We start from the raw sequence: 17,180 nt of genomic DNA on the forward strand, positions 1-17,180 counted from the left end.
GGGGCTGCGTTTGAACCCAGATGTTGCAATTGGAGGGGACGAAGCATCGATGCGTGAGCGACGCTACCATGCGCTGGTTGCGGGGCGAGGGGCACGGGCCGGCAAGCATCAAGGCCGTGGGGTGGGGAGCACGGCGAAGTTCGGTGCAGGATGCGCCGAGGGGAGCATGGCGAGCTTGGTGCGAGGTACGGGGGGAGCGAGGTAAGCGAGCTACAAGGGGTTGCACGGGTTGACCCTTTGGGGAAGGAGATCACAAATCACGCGGATGGTCAGCCCATTCGGACGGCTGCTAGGTGGCCCGCCGAAAATTGGGCCACTCGCGACACCAAGCGCATGATAAAAGGTGTGTATGTATATGTGGCCTTCAGTTGAAAATAGAATTAGATAAAGTCGCAATCTCCACACCTAGAGTCCAAAAAAACACATAATTAACATAAATTATTGTCAGTGCATATTTCTCCATAAGTGGTTTTGATGATTGATCACAGTGCATTTCGGACTAATCGTGTGCATTGAGCATTTCAGATATCTCATGTCTAGGCACAAGACAACTCGGTGCCCCTCGGAGCCTATCGAAGACGGCGGTTCTCTACGTTTCTTTTCGGTGGATTTGAGTCGTAGGAAAGCCGTACTATTAAGAGGGGGTCCGCTTCGGAAAGGTTAGGGTGGAATCAACACGTACACATTTGTTCCTTTGCACCACATTTCCTTCGCTTCGATGGAGCACCGTCCGTTTATCCTTGTCTCTGTGATATGAAGGTTGCCGAATGCTAAAGCCTCTGTGGCATGCGTTAGTACTACTCAAGGGAGCAGTAGTACCGCAGGGGCATGCGGTAGTACCGCTCAAGCGAGCAGTAGTACCGCCCAGCGGTAGTACCGCTCCTGGTGAGCGGTAGTACCGCTGCCTCCAACCCTGACGCTGACGCATGCGGAAGTAGGCGCGGATGTAATTTTTTACTTCCGCCCCTTACGGCGGTAGCATTATAAGATGATCCCTCACTAAATTTCAAGGTATGAGTGTTCTCCCTGAGTTCTACGTGATGATCGGGTGTGATAAGCTCTACGTTCACATACAACGGGTGCAAGCCAGTTTTGCACGTGCAAAATACTCGGGTTAAACTTCACGAGCCTAGCATATGCAAATATGGCCTGGGTACACTGAGACCGAAAGGTCGAACGTGAATTATGTAGTAGATATGATCAACATAGAGATGTTCACCATTGAAAACTATTCCATCTCACGTGATGATCAGACATGGTTTAGTTGATATGGATCACGTGATCATTTAGATGACTCGAGGGATGTCTATCTAAGTGGGAGTTCTTAAGTAATATGATTAATTGAACTTAAATTTATCATGAACTTAGTCCTGATAGTATTTGCATATCTATGTTGTACATCAATAGCTTGCTTATAGCTTCCCCATTTTATTTATGATTTGTTTCTAGAGAAAACTAAGTTGAAAGATGATAGTAGCAATGATGTGGACTAGGTCCGTGATCTGAGGATTATCCTCATTGCTGCATAGAAGAATTATGTCCTTGATGCACCGCTAGGTGACAGGAGCAGATGCAGACGTTATGAACATTTGACAATCTCGGTATGATGACTACTTGATAGTTTAGTGCACCATGCTTTACGGCTTGGAAGCGGGACTTCAAAAATGTTTTGAACGACATGGAACATATGAGATGTTCCAAGAGTTGAAATTGGTATTTCAGACTCATGCCCGTGTTAAGAGGTATGAGACCTCTGACAAGTACTTTGCCTACAAGATGGAGGAGAATAACTCAACCAGTGAGCATGTGCTCAAAATGTCTGAGTACTACAATCGCTTGAATCAAGTGGGAGTTAATCTTCCAGATAAGATAGTGATTGACAGAATTCTCTAGTCACTATCACCATGTTATTGGAACTTCGTGATGAACTATAATATGCAAGGGATAACAAAAACGATTCCTGAACTCTTCGCGATGCTAAAATCAGCGATGGTAGAAATCAATAAAAAGCATCAAGTGTTGATGGTTAACAAGACCACTAGTTTCAAGAAAAGGGGCAAAGGAAAAGAAAGGGAACTTCAAGAAAGAATGGCAAGCAAGTTGCTACTCCCATGAAGAAACCCAAAGCTAGACCTAAGCCTGAATCTGAGTGCTTCAACTGCAAAGGAAATGGTCACTAGAAGTGGAACTACCCTAGATACTTGGCGAATAAGAAGGATGGCAGAGTGAACAAAGGTATATTTTGTTGGGGATCGTTGCAGAAATTAAAAAAATTCTACGAATCACCAAGATCAATCTATGGAGAGACTAGCAATGAGAGAGAGGTGAGTGCATGTTCATACCCTTGAAGATCGCGACACGGAAGCGTTACAAGAACGCGGATGAAGGAGTCGTACTCACAGCGATTCAGATCGCTGTTGATTCCGATCTAAGCGCCGAACAACGGCGCCTCCGCGTTCAACACACGTACAGCACGGGGACGTCTCCTCCTTCTTGATCCAGCAAGGGGGAAGGAGAATTTGGGGAAGAACTCCGGCAGCACGACAGCGTGGTGGTGGAGCTCGCAGTTCTCCGGCAGGGCTTCGCCAAGCTCAACGGAGGAGGAGGGAGTGTTGGAGAGGGGGAGGGCTGCGCCTTGGATGTGGTGCTGCTGCCCTCCCTCCACCCCTCTATTTATAGGGCGGAGGGGGAAGGGGGCCGGCCCCTCTAGATGAGATCTAGAGGGGGGCGGCGGCCAAGGGGAGGGGGCTTGCCCCCCAAGCCAAGGGGGCGCCCCCTTTAGGGTTCCCCCCCAACCCTAGGCGCATGGGCCCTAGGGGGGATGGCGCCCAGCCCACTTAGGGGCTGGTTCCCTTCCACATACAGCCCACAGGGCCCTCCGGGGCAGGTGGACCCTCCCGGTGGACCCCCGGAACCCCTTCGGTGGTCCCGGTACAATACCGATAAACTCCTGAACACTTCCGATGACCGTATGATGACTTCCCATATATAAATCTTCACCTCCGGACCATTCCGGAACTCCTCGTGACGTCCATGAAACATTCGGTAACTGCATACTATTTCCCATAACAAATCTAGCGTCACCGAACCTTAAGTGTGTAGACCCTACGGGTTCGGGAATCATGCAGACATGACAGAGACATCTCTTCGGCCAATAACCAATAGCGGGATCTGGATACCCATGTTGGCTCCCACATGTTCCATGATGATCTCATCGGATGAACCACGATGTCGGGAATTCAATCAATCCCGTACACAATTCCCTTTGTCTACCGGTATGATACTTGCCCGAGATTCGATCGTCGGTATCCCTATACCTTGTTCAATCTCGTTACCGGCAAGTCTCTTTACTCGTTCCGTAACACGTCATCCCGTGATCAACTCCTTGGTCACATTGAGCTCATTATGATGATGTCTTACCGAGTGGGCCCAGAGATACCTCTCCGTCAGACGGAGTGACAAATCCCAATCTCGATTCGTGCCAACCCAACAGATACTTTCAGAGATACCCGTAGTGCACCTTTATAGCCACCCAGTTACGTTGTGACGTTTGGCACACCCAAAGCATTCCTACGGTATCTGGGAGTTGCACAATCTCATGGTCTAAGGAAATGGTACTTGACGTTAGAAAAGCTTTAGCAGACGAACTATACGATCTTGTGCTATGCTTAGGACTGGGTCTTGTCCATCACATCATTCTCCTAATGATGTGATCCTGTTATCAACGACATCTAATGTCCATGGTCAGGAAACCGTAACCATCTATTGATCAATGAGCTAGTCAACTAGAGGCTCACTAGGGACATGTCGTGGTCTATGTATTCACACATGTATTACAATTTCCGGATAACAATTATAGCATGAACAATAGACAATTATCATGAACAAGGAAATATAATAATAACCATTTTATTATTGCCTCTAGGGCATATTTCCAACAGTCTCCCACTTGCACTAGAGTCAATAATCTAGTTACATTGTGATGAATCGGACACTCATAGAGTTCTGGTGTTGATCATGTTTTGCACATGGAAGAGGTTTAGTCAACGGATCTGCGACATTCAGGTCCGTATGCACTTTACAAATCTCTATGTCTCCATCTTGAACATTTTCACGAATGGAGTTGAAGCGACGCTTGATATGCCTGGTCTTCTTGTGGAACCTGGGCTCCTTGGCAAGGGCAATAGCTCCAGTGTTGTCACAGAAGAGAATCATCGGGCCCGGCGCATTGGGAATAACTCCTAGGTCGGTAATGAACTCCTTCATCCAGATTGCTTCATGTGCTACCTCCGAGGCTGCCATTTACTCCGCTTCACATGTAGATCCCGTCATGACACTTTGCTTGCAACTGCACCAACTGACTGCCCCACCATTCAAAATATACACGTATCCGGTTTGTGACTTGGAGTCATCCAGATCTGTGTCAAAGCTAGCATCGACGTAACCCTTTACGACGAGCCCTTCGACACCTCCATAAATGAGAAACATATCCTTAGTCCTTTTCAGGTACTTCAGGATATTCTTGACCGCTGTCTAGTGTTCCATGCCGGGATTACTTTGGTACCTTCCTACCAAACTTACGGCAAGGTTTACATCAGGTCTGGTACACAACATGGCATACATAATAGACCCTATGGCCGAGGCATAGGGGATGACACTCATCTTTTCTCTATCTTCTGTCGTGGTCGGGCATTGAGCCGTGCTCAATCTCACACCTTGCAATACAGGCAAAAACCCCTTCTTGGACTGATCCATATTGAACTTCTTCAATATCTTGTCAAGGTATGTGCTTTGTGAAAGACCAATGAGGCGTCTCAATCTATCTCTATAGATCTTGATGCCTAATATATAAGCAGCTTCTCCAAGGTCCTTCATTGAAAAACACTTATTCAAGTAGGCCTTTATGCTTTCCAAGAGTTCTATGCCATTTCCCATCAATAGTATGTCATCCACATATAATATGAGAAATGCTACAGAGCTCCCACTCACTTTCTTGTAAACACAGGCTTCTCCATAAATCTGTGTAAACCCAAACGCATTGATCATGTCATCAAAGCGAATGTTCCAACTCCGAGATGCTTGCACCAGCCCATAGATTGAGCGCTGAAGCTTGCATACCTTGTCAGCATTCTTAGGATCGACAAAACCTTCCGGCTGCATCATATACAATTCTTCCTTAAGGAAACCATTAAGGAATGCCTTTTGACGTCCATTTGCCATATCTCATAATCATAGAATGCGGCAATTGCTAACATGATTCGGACGGACTTCTGCTTCGCTACTGGTGAGAAAGTGTCATCGTAGTCAACCCCTTGAACTTGTCGATAACCCTTAGCGACAAGTCGAGCCTTATAGATGGTCACATTACCATCCGCGTCTGTCTTCTTCTTAAAGATCCATTTATTTTCTATGGCTCGCCGATCATCGGGCAAGTCAGTCAAAGTCCATACTTCGTTTTCATATATGGATCCTATCTCGGATTTCATGGCTTCAAGCCATTTGTTGGAATCCGGGCCCGCCATCGCTTCTTCATAGTTCGAAGGTTCACCATTGTCTAACAACATGATTTCCAGGACAGGGTTGTCGTACTACTCTGGTGCGGAACGTGTCCTTGTGGACCTACGAAGTTCAGTAGCAACTTGATCCGAAGTTCCTTGATCATCATCATTAAATTTCTCTCTAGTCGGTGCAGGCAACACAAAAACATTTTCTTGAGCTGCGCTACTTTCCGGTTCAAGAGGCAGTACTTCATCAAGTTCTACTTTCCTCCCACTTACTTCTTTTGAGAGAAACTCTTTCTCTAGAAAGGACCCATTCTTGGCAACAAAGATCTTGACTTCGGATCTGAGGTAGAAGGTATACCCAATAGTTTCCTTAGGGTATCCTATGAAGACGCATTTTTTTGACTTGGGTTCAAGCTTTTCAGGTTGAAGTTTCTTGACATAAGCATCGCATCCCCAAACTTTCAGAAACGACAGCTTAGGTTTCTTCCCAAACCATAATTCATATGGTGTCGTCTCAACGGATTTCGACGGAGCCCTATTTAAAGTGAATGCGGCAGTCTCTAAAGCATAACCCCAAAATGATAGCGGTAGATCGGTAAGAGACATCATAGATCGCACCATATCTAATAGAGTGCGATTACGACGTTCGGACACACCATTACGCTGAGGTGTTCCAGGCGGCGTGAGTTGTGAAACAATTCCACATTTCCTTAAGTGCGTGCCAAATTCGTGACTCAAATATTCCCCTCCTTGATCTGATCGTAAGAACTTCATTTTCCTGTCACGTTGATTCTCAACCTCACTCTGAAATTCCTTGAACTTTTCAAAGGTCTCAAACTTGTGTTTCATTAAGTAGACATACCCATATCTACTTAAGTCATCAGTGAGGGTGAGAACATAATGATAACCACCGCGAGCCTCAACGCTCATTGGACCGCACACATCAGTATGTATGATTTCCAATAAGTTGGTTGCTCGCTCCATTGTTCCGGAGAACGGAGTCTTGGTCATTTTGCCCATGAGGCATGGTTCGCACGTGTCAAATGATTCATAATCAAGAGAGTCCAAAAGTCCATCTGCATGGAGTTTCTTCATGCGTTTGACACCAATGTGACCAAGGCGGCAGTGCCACAAGTATGTGGGACTATCATTATCAACCTTACATCGTTTGGCATTCACACTATGAATATGTGTAACATCACGTTCGAGATAAGAATAAACCATTGACCAACGGGGCATGACCATAAAACATATCTCTCATATAAATAGAACAATCGTTATTCTCAGATTTAAATGAGTAGCCATCTCGCATTAAGCGAGATCCAGATACAATGTTCATGCTCAAAGCTGGCACTAAATAACAATTATTGAGGTTTAAAACTAATCCCTTAGGTAAATGTAGAGGTAGCGTGCCGACGGCGATCACATCGACCTTGGAACCATTCCCGACGCGCATTGCCACCTCGTCCTTCGCCAGTCTCCGCTTATTCCGCAGCTCCTGTTTTGAGTTACAAATATGAGCAACCGCACCGGTATCAAATACTCAGCAGCTACTACGAGTGCTGGTAAGGTACACATCAATAACATGTATATCATATATACCTTTGGTATTGCCGGCCTTCTTATCCGCTAAGTACTTGGGGTAGTTCCGCTTCCAGTGACTGTTTGCCTTGCAATAAAAGCACTCAGTCTCAGGCTTGGGTCCATTCTTTGGCTTCGTCCCGGCAGCTTGCTTACCGGGCACGGCAACTCCCTTGCTGTCCTTCTTGAAGTTCTTTTTACCCTTGCCTTTCTTGAACTTAGTGGTTTTATTCACCATCAACACTTGATGTTCCTTTTTTATCTCCACCTCCGCTGATTTCAGCATTGAATATACCTCAGGAATGGTTTTTTTCCATCTCCTGCATATTGAAGTTCATCACAAAGCTCTTGTAGCTAGGTGGAAGCGACTGAAGGATTCTGTCAACGACCGCGTCATTCGGGAGATTAACTCCCAGCTGAGACAAGCGGTTGTGCAACCCAGACATTTTGAGTATGTGCTCGCTGACAGAACTATTCTCCTCCATCTTACAACTGTAAAACTTGTCGGAGACTTCATATCTCTCGACTCGGGCGTGAGCTTGGAAAACCATTTTCAGCTCTTGGAACATCTCATATGCTCCGTGTTGCTCAAAATGCTTTTGGAGCCCCAGTTCTAAGCTGTAAAGCATGTCACACTGAACCAGGGAGTAATCATCACTACGCGACTGCTAGGTGTTCATAACGTCTTGAGTTGCTGGGAAAACAGGTGCGTCACCTAGCGGTGCTTCAAGGACATATGCTTTCTTGGCAGCTATGAAGATAATCCTCACGTTACGGACCCAGTCCGTGTAGTTTCTACCATCGTCTTTCAGCTTGGTTTTCTCTTGGAACGCGTTGAAGTTGAGGGCAACATTAGCGTGGGCCATTTCATCTACAAGACATATTGTAAAGATTTTAGACTAAGTTCATGATAATTAAGTTCATCTAATCAAATTATTCAATGAACTCCCACTTAGATAGACATCCCTCTAGCCATCTAAGTGATACATGATCCGAATCGACTAGGCCGTGTCTGATCATCACGTGAGACGGACTAGTCATCAACGGTGAACATCTCCATGTTGATCGTATCTTCTATACGACTCATGTTCGACCTTTCGGTCTTCCGTGTTCCGAGGCCATGTCTGTACATGCTAGGCTCGTCAAGTCAACCTAAGTGTATTGCGTGTGTAAATCTGGCTTACACCCGTTGTATGTGAACGTTAGAACCTATCATCACGTGGTACTTCGGAACAACGGACCTTAGCAACGGTGCACAGTTAGGGGGAACACTTTCTTGAAATTATTGCGAGGGATCATCTTATTTAAGCTACCGTCGTTCTAAGCAAATAAGATGTAAAACATGATAAACATCACATGCAATCAAATAGTGACATGATATGGCCAATATCATTTTTTTGCTCCTTTTGATCTCCATCTTCGGGGCGCCATGATCATCATCGTCACCGGCATGACACCATGATCTCCATCATCGTGAGTTGTCTTGCCAACTATAACTTCTAATACTATGGCTAATGGTTAGGAATAAAGTAAAGTAATTACATGGCGTTTTCAGTGACACACAGGTCATACAATAAATTAAGACAACTCCTATGGCTCCTGCCGGTTGTCATACTCATCGACATGCAAGTCGTGATTCCTATTACAAGAACATGATCAATCTCATACATCACATATATCATTCATCACATCCTTTTGGCCATATCACATCACACGACATATGCTGCAAGAACAAGTTAGATGTCCTCTAATTGTTGTTGCAAGTTTTTACGTGGCTGCTATAGGTTTCTAGCAAGAACGTTTCTTACCTACGCCAAAACCACAACGTGATATGCCAATTTCTATTTACCCTTCATAAGGACCATTTTCATCGAATACGATCCGACTAAAGTGGGAGAGACAGACACCCGCTAGCCACCTTATGCAACTGGTGCATGTCAGTCGGTGAAACCTGTCTCACGTAAGCGTACATGTAAGGTCGGTCCGGGCCGCTTCATCCCACAATGCCGCTGAATCAAGATAGGACCAGTAACGACAAGTAAATTGACAAAATCAACGCCCACAATAACTTGTGTACTACTACTCGTGCATAGAAACTACGCATAGACCTAGCTCTGATACCACTGTTGGGGATCGTTGCAGAAATTAAAAAATTTCTACGCATCACCAAGATCAATCTATGGAGAGACTAGCAACGAGAGAGAGGGGAGTGCATCTTCATACCCTTGAAGATCGCGACACGGAAGCGTTACAAGAACGCCGATGAAGGAGTCGTACTCGCAGCGATTCAGATCGCGGTTGATTCCGATCTAAGCGCCGAACAACGGCGCCTCCGCGTTCAACACACGTACAGCCTGGGGACGTCTCCTCCTTCTTGATCCAGCAAGGGGGAAGGATAAGTTGGGGAAGAACTCCGGCAGCACGATGACGTGGTGGTGGAGCTCGCAGTTCTCCGGCAGGGCTTCGCCAAGCTCAACGGAGGAGGAGGGGGTGTTGGAGAGGGGGAGGGCTGCGCCTTGGATGTGGTGTTGCTGCCCTCCCTCCACCCCTCTATTTATAGGGCGGAGGGGGAAGGGGGCCGGCCCCTCTAGATGAGATCTAGAGGGGGGGCGACGGCCAAGGGGAGGGGGCTTGCCCCCCAAGCCAAGGGGGGCGCCCCCTTTAGGGTTCCCCCAACCCTAGGCGCATGGGCCCTAGGGGGATGGCGCCCAGCCCACTTAGGGGCTGGTTCCCTTCCACATACAGCCCACAGGGCCCTCCGGGGCAGGTGGACCCTCCCGGTGGACCCCCGGAACCCCTTCGGTGGTCCTGGTACAATACCGATAAACCCCCGAACACTTCCGGTGACCGTATGATGACTTCCCATATATAAATCTTCACCTCCGGACCATTCCTGAACTCCTCGTGACATCCGGGATCTCATCCGGGACTCCTAACAACATTCGGTAACTGCATACTATTTCCGATAACAACTCTAGCGTCACCGAACCTTAAGTGTGTAGACCTACGGGTTCGGGAATCATGCAGACATGACCGATACATCTCTCCGGCCAATAACCAACAACGGGATCTGGATACCCATGTTGGCTCCCACATGTTCCACGATGATCTCATGGGATGAACCACGATGTCGGGGATTCAATCAATCCCGTACACAATTCCCTTTGTCTACCGGTATGATACTTGCCCGAGATTCGATCGTCGGTATCCCTATACCTTGTTCAATCTCGTTACTAGCAAGTCTCTTTACTCGTTCTGTAACACATCATCCCGTGATCAACTCCTTGGTCACATTGAGATCATTATGATGATGTCTTACCCAGTGGGCCCAGAGATACCTCTCCGTCATACGGAGTGACAAATCCCAATCTCGATTCGTGCCAACCCAACAGATACTTTCGGAGATACCCGTAGTGCACCTTTATAGCCACCCCGTTACGTTGTGACGTTTGGCACACCCAAAGCATTCCTACGGTATCCGGGAGTTGCACAATCTCATGGTCTAAGGAAATGATACTTGACATTAGAAAAGCTTTAGCAGACGAACTATACGATCTTGTGCTATGCTTAGGATTGGGTCTTGTCCATCACATCATTCTCCTAATGATGTGACCCCGTTATCAACGACATCTAATGTCCATGGTCAGGATACCGTAACCATCTATTGATCAACGAGCTAGTTAACTAGAGTCTCACTAGGGACATGTCGTGGTCTATGTATTCACACATGTATTACGATTTCCAGATAACACAATTATAGCATGAACAATAGACAATTATCATGAACAAGGAAATATAATAGTAACCATTTTATTATTGCCTCTAGGGCATATTTCCAACATATTTGATATACATGGTATTTATGTGTAGTTTACTAGTGTTTATAGCAACCCCTCGGTATTTGATACTCGTTCAGTTGCTAAGAGTAGTAACTCGAAACATGAGTTGCAAAAGAAACAGAGACTAGTTAAGGGCGAGGTGACGATGTGTGTTGGAAGTGATTCCAAGGTTGATAAGATCACCATCGCACACTCCCTTTACCTTTGGGATTAGTGTTGAACCTAAAATAAATGTTATTGGGTGTTTGCTTTGAGCATGAATATGATTGGATCATGTTTATTGCAATATGATTATTCATTTAAGTCAAAGAATAATTGTTGTTCTATTTACATGAATAAAACCTTCTATGGTCATACACTCAATATAAATGGTTTATTGAATCTCGATCATGGTGATACACATATTCATAATATTGATGCCAAAAGATGCAAAGTTGATAATATGATAGTGCAACATATTTGTGGCACTGCCGTTTAGGTCATATTGGTATGAAGCGCATAAGAAACTCCATATGGATGGACTTCTGGAATCACTTGATTATGAATCATTTGATGCTTGCGAACCATGCCTCATGGGCAAGATGACTAAGACTCCGTTCTCCGGAATAATGGAGCGAGCCACTGACTTATTGGAAATAATACATACCGATGTATGCAGTCCGATGAGTGTTGAGGCTCGCGGCGGGTATCATTATTCTAACCTTCACAAATGATTTGAGCAGATATGGGTATATCTACTTAATGAAACATAAGTCTAAAACATTTGAAAAGTTCAAAGGATTTCAGAGTGAAGTAGAAAATCATTGTAACAAAAAAATAAAGTTTCTATGATCTGATCACAGAGGCAAATATTTGAGTTACGAGTTTGGCCTTCATTTAAAACAATGTGGAATAGTTTCTCAACTCACGCCACCTGGAACACCACAGCGTAATGGTGTGTCCGAACGTCATAACCCTACTTTACTAGATATGATACGATCTATGATGTCTCTTACCGATTTACCACTATCATTTTGGGGTTATGCATTAGAGACAACTGCATTCACGTTAAATAGGGCACCATCTAAATCCGTTCAGCGACACCGTATGAACTATGGTTTGGCAAGAAACCTAAGCTGTCATTTCTTAAAAGTTTGGAGTTGCGATGCTTATGTGAAAAAATTTCAAACCGATAAGCTCGAACCTAAATCGGAGAAGTGCGTCTTCATAGGATACCCAAAAAGAAACTGTTGGGTACACTTTCTATCACAGATCCGAAGGCAAGATATTTGTTGCTAAGAGTGGATCCTTTCTAGAGAAGGAGTTTCTCTCGAAAGAAGTGAGTGGGAGGAAAGTAGAACTTGATGAGGTAGTTGTACCTTCTCTCGAGTTGGAGAGTAGTTCATCACAGAAATCAGTTCCAGTGATGCCTACACCAATTAGTGAGGAAGTTAATGATGATGATCATGAAACTTCAGATAAAGTTACTACCGAACCTCTTAGGTCAACTAGAGTACGTTTCGCACCAGAGTGGTACGGTAATCCTGTTCTGGAAGTCATGTTACTAGACCATGACGAACCTGTGAACTATGAGGAAGCGATGATGAGCCCAGATTTCGCAAAATGGCTTGAGGCCATGAAATCTGAGATGGGATCCATGTATGAAGAACAAAGTGTGGACTTTGGTTGACTTTCCCGATGATCGGCAAGCCATTGGAAATAAATGGATCTTCAAGAGGAAGACGGACGCTGATAGTAGTGTTACTATCTACAAAGATCAAATTGTCGCATAAAGTTTTCGACAAGTTCAAGGTGTTGACTACGATGAGATTTTCTCACTCGTAGCGATGCTTAAGTCTGTCCGAATCATGTTAGCAATTGCCACATTTTATGAAATCTGGCAAATGGATGTCAAAACTGCATTCCTTAATGGATATATTAAAGAAGAGTTGTATATGATGCAACAAGAAGGTTTTGTCAATCCTAAAGGTGCTAATAAAGTGTGCAAGCTCCAGCGATCCATCTATGGACTGGTGCAAGCATCTCGGAGTTGGAATATACGCTTTGATGAGTTGATCAAAGCATATAGTTTTATACAGACTTGCGGTGAAGCCTGTATTTACAAGAAAGTGAGTGGGAGCACTACAACCTTTCTGATAAGTATATGTGAATGACATATTGTTGATCGGAAATGATGTAGAATTTTCTGGAAAGCATAACAGAGTGTTTGAAAGGAGTTTTTCAAAGGAAGACCTCGATGAAGCTGCTTACATACTGAGCATCAAGATCTATAGATATAGATCAAGACGCTTGATAAGTTTTTTCAATGAGTACATACCTTGACAAGTTTTTGAAGTAGTTCAAAATGGAACAGTCAAATAAGGAGTTCTTGCCTGTGTTGCAAGGTGTGAAGTTGAGTAAAGACTCAAAAACCAATCACGGCAGAAAATAGAAAGAGAATGAAAAGTCATTCCCTATGCCTCAGTCATAGGTTCTATAAAGTATGCTATGCTCTGTACCAGACCTATTGTGTACCTCACCACGAGTTTGGCAAGAGGGTACAATAGTAATCCAGGAGTGGATCACTGAACAACGGTCAAAATTATCCTTAGTGGAATAAGGACATGTTTCTCGGTGATGGAGGTGGCAAAAAGTTCATCATAAAGGGTTACGTCGATGCAAGCTTTGACACTGATCCGGATGACTCTAAGTCACAATCTGGATACATATTGAAAGTGGGAGCAATTAGCTAGAGTAGCTCTGTGCATAGCATTGTAGACATAGAAAATTTGCAAAATATGTACGGCTCTGAATGTGGTAGACCCGTTGATTAAACTTCTCTCACAAGCAAAACATGATCACACCTTAAAACCCTTTGGGTGTTAGTCACATGGAGATGTGAACTAATCACATAAAGATGTGAACTATTGGTGTTAAATCACATGACTATGTGAACTAGATTATTGGCTCTAGTGCAAGTGGGAGACTGAAGGAAATATGCCCTAGAGGCAATAATAAAGTTGTTATTTACATTTCCTTAAATCATGATAAATGTTTATTATTCATGCTATAATTATATTAACCAGAAACTTAGTACGTGTGTGAATACATAGACAAAACAGAGTGTCCCTAGTATGCCTCTACTTGACTAGCTCGTTAATCAAAGATGGTTAAGTTTCCTGACCATAGACATGTGTTGTCATTTGATGAACGGGATCACATCATTAGAAGAATGATGCGATGGACAAGACCCATCCGTTAGCTTAGCATGTTGATCGTTCAGTTTTATTGCTATTGCTTTCTTCATGACTTATACATATTCCTTTGACTATGAGATTATGCAACTCCCGAATACCGGAGGAACGCCTTGTATGCTATCAAACGTCACAACGTAACTGGGTGTCTCCGAAGTTGTTTGTTGGGTTGGCATAGATAGAGATTAGGATTTGTCACTCCGAGTATCGAAGAGGTATCTCTGGGCCCTCTCGGTAATGCACATCACTATAAGCCTTGCAAGCAATGTGACTAATGAGTTAGTTGCAGGATGATGCATTATGGAACGAGTAAAGAGACTTGCCGGTAACAAGATTGAACTAGGTATGAGGATACCGACGATCGGATCTCGGGCAAGTAACATGCCGATGACAAAGGGAATGACGTATGTTGTTATGCGGTTTGACTGATAAATATCTTCGTAGAATATGTAGGAACCAATATGAGCATCCAGGTTCCGCTATTGGTTATTGACCGAAGATGTGTCTCGGTCATGTCTACATAGTTCTCGAACCCGTAGGGTCCGCACACTTAACGTTCGATGACGATTTGTATTATGAGTTGTGTGTTTTGGTGACCGAAGTTTGTTCGGAGTCCCGGATGAGATCACAGACATGATGAGGAGTCTCTAAATGGTCGAGAGGTAAAGATTGATATATTGGAAGGTAGTATTCGGACACCGGAAGGGTTCCGGAGTTTATCGGGTACATACCAGAGTACCGGAGGGGTTACCGGAACCCCCCGGGGAAAGATATGGGCCATATGGGCCATAGGAGGGAGGCTAACCAGCCCACAAGGGACTGGTGCGCCCCCTACTAGGGAGGAGGCCGAATTGGTTTAGGTAAGGGGGCGCCACCCCCCTTTCCTTCTCCTACTCCCTCTCCTTCCCCCTTTCCACCTCCATGAGAAGGAAAAGAAGGGGGGGGGGAATCCTACTAGGACTAGGAGTCCTAGTAGGACTCCCCCCTTATGGCGCACCCCTAGGGCCGGCCTCCTCCCTCTCCCTCCTTTATATACGTGGGCATGGCACCCCTTGGAGACACAATAATGGTTCCAAGCCGTGTGCGGCGTCTCTCTCCATAGTTTGCTGCTCCGATCATATTCACGTAGCGCTTAGGCGAAGCCCTGGGCGGATCACATCACCATCACCGTCATCACGCCGTCGTGCTGACGAAACTCTCGCTCGACCCTCTGCTAGATCAAGAGTTCGAGGGACGTCATCGAGCTGGACGCGTGCTGAACATGGAGGTGCCGTACGTTCGGTACTTGGATCAGTTGGATCGTGAAGACGTTCGACTACATCAACCGCATTAACCTAACGCTTCTGCTTTCGGTCTACGAGGGTACATGGACACACTCTCCCCCTCTCGTTTCTATGCATCTCCTAGATAGATCTTGCGTGAGCGTAGGATTTTTTTTGAAATTGCATGCTACATTCCCCAACACCAACATCAAAACTACCATCACTACTAATCCTTCCTTGACGGATTGCATTGATGAAAGTGAAGGGACGAAGGAGGAGGAGAATGAATTTGAGTCTTTCATGAGTAAGCTCAAAGGTAAAACCAAGAAGCACTTTGTTGCTCTCTTGGAACAACTTGGTGAAGCCAATGACATGATCGAGGCTCACGAAGAGACCATCTCTAAGATGGAAGGGCATAGTCGTGACTATGCCGATGAGATTTCGGATCTCTCTAATGCGCTTGAGGAAGAGCGTGGTCATCGTTTGGCTCTTGTGGAGTCACACATCGATGATCATGCTGAATTAAAGAAAGATCTTGATCATGCTCTTGTTCTCTCTCGTGTGCTCAATTCCGAGAAGGCCAAACTTGGGGTTGACCATGCTAGACTCAGGGAGGAGTTTGATCTACTTGACAAGGCTCACAAGGCCTTGAAGAGTGCTCATGCTAACCTCAAAGAGTCTCATGATCAACTCCAAGTGAAGCTAACCAAGGAGAAAGCCACATCTCCTCATATGGTTTTAATTGATAATGCAAATGCTACTAACCCGTATTGTGAGCATGTGCACCTTGTGGAGGAGAATGCCAAGTTGAAGGAGCAACTTGAGAAAGGCCTTGTGTCTTGCATACAAGGTGAGAAGAGCCTCAACGACCTTTTGAGCAATCAAAAGGAAGTTGTGGGCAAGGAGGGGATTGGGTTTGCACCCAAGTCCAAGAAGAAGAGGAAGAATGACAAGACCAAACAACCTCCTCCTCTCAAGAAAAATGTTTGTGAAGGAGGGAGAGGGTACTCCTAAGGAGAAGAAGAACAATGCGAAGGGTGGTGGTGTCAAGAAGGGCAATGCCACTCCTTCCAACAAAGCCGGCGACTTTAACCCTTCTTATGTGTTGTGCCGTGCTAGTGATGGACATGTTTATGCCAAAAAAATTTGTTCTTCTTATGAGTACATTGAATGGTCTATTTGGGTTCCTAAGACCCTTGTTGCTAAAATCAAAGGACCCATTACAAAATGGGTACCTAAAACCAAGCATTGATCTCTTGTAGGTGTTTGCTTCCTGTGGGGGATCATGGTTGCTCGATAGTGGAGCCACAAGTCATATGACCGGAAGCAAGGACTTGGTGGTGGACGTGCACAAGGTTTCATCTATGCCCACCAATGTCGAATGGGGTGATGCCTCATCTTCTAAGGTATTGGGTCTTAGCAAGGTTGTCATTTCTCATGATCTCACGATCAAGAAATTCATGCTTGTTGAGTCCCTTGGATACAACTTACTTTTCGTTCGTCAACTTGCACTCATGGGCTTTGCCACTTTCTTTGATATTGATACCGTGGCCCTCTTGTGGAGCAAGACTCTTAAAGTAGCCTTTGTTGGGCATGTCGAGAACGGTCTTTATGTGATTAACTTTTCGGAGCGACCCACTAAGACTGCGACATGCCTAATGGATAAAGTTAACATGGGATGGCTTTGGCATCGCCATTTAGCCCACATCAATATGAGACCTTTGCAAAGTATTCTCAAGGGGGACCATGTCCGTGGACTAA

This window comes from Aegilops tauschii, chromosome 2, assembly GCF_002575655.3.
Source record: "Aegilops tauschii subsp. strangulata cultivar AL8/78 chromosome 2, Aet v6.0, whole genome shotgun sequence".
Classification (NCBI taxonomy): Eukaryota; Viridiplantae; Streptophyta; class Magnoliopsida; order Poales; family Poaceae; genus Aegilops; species Aegilops tauschii.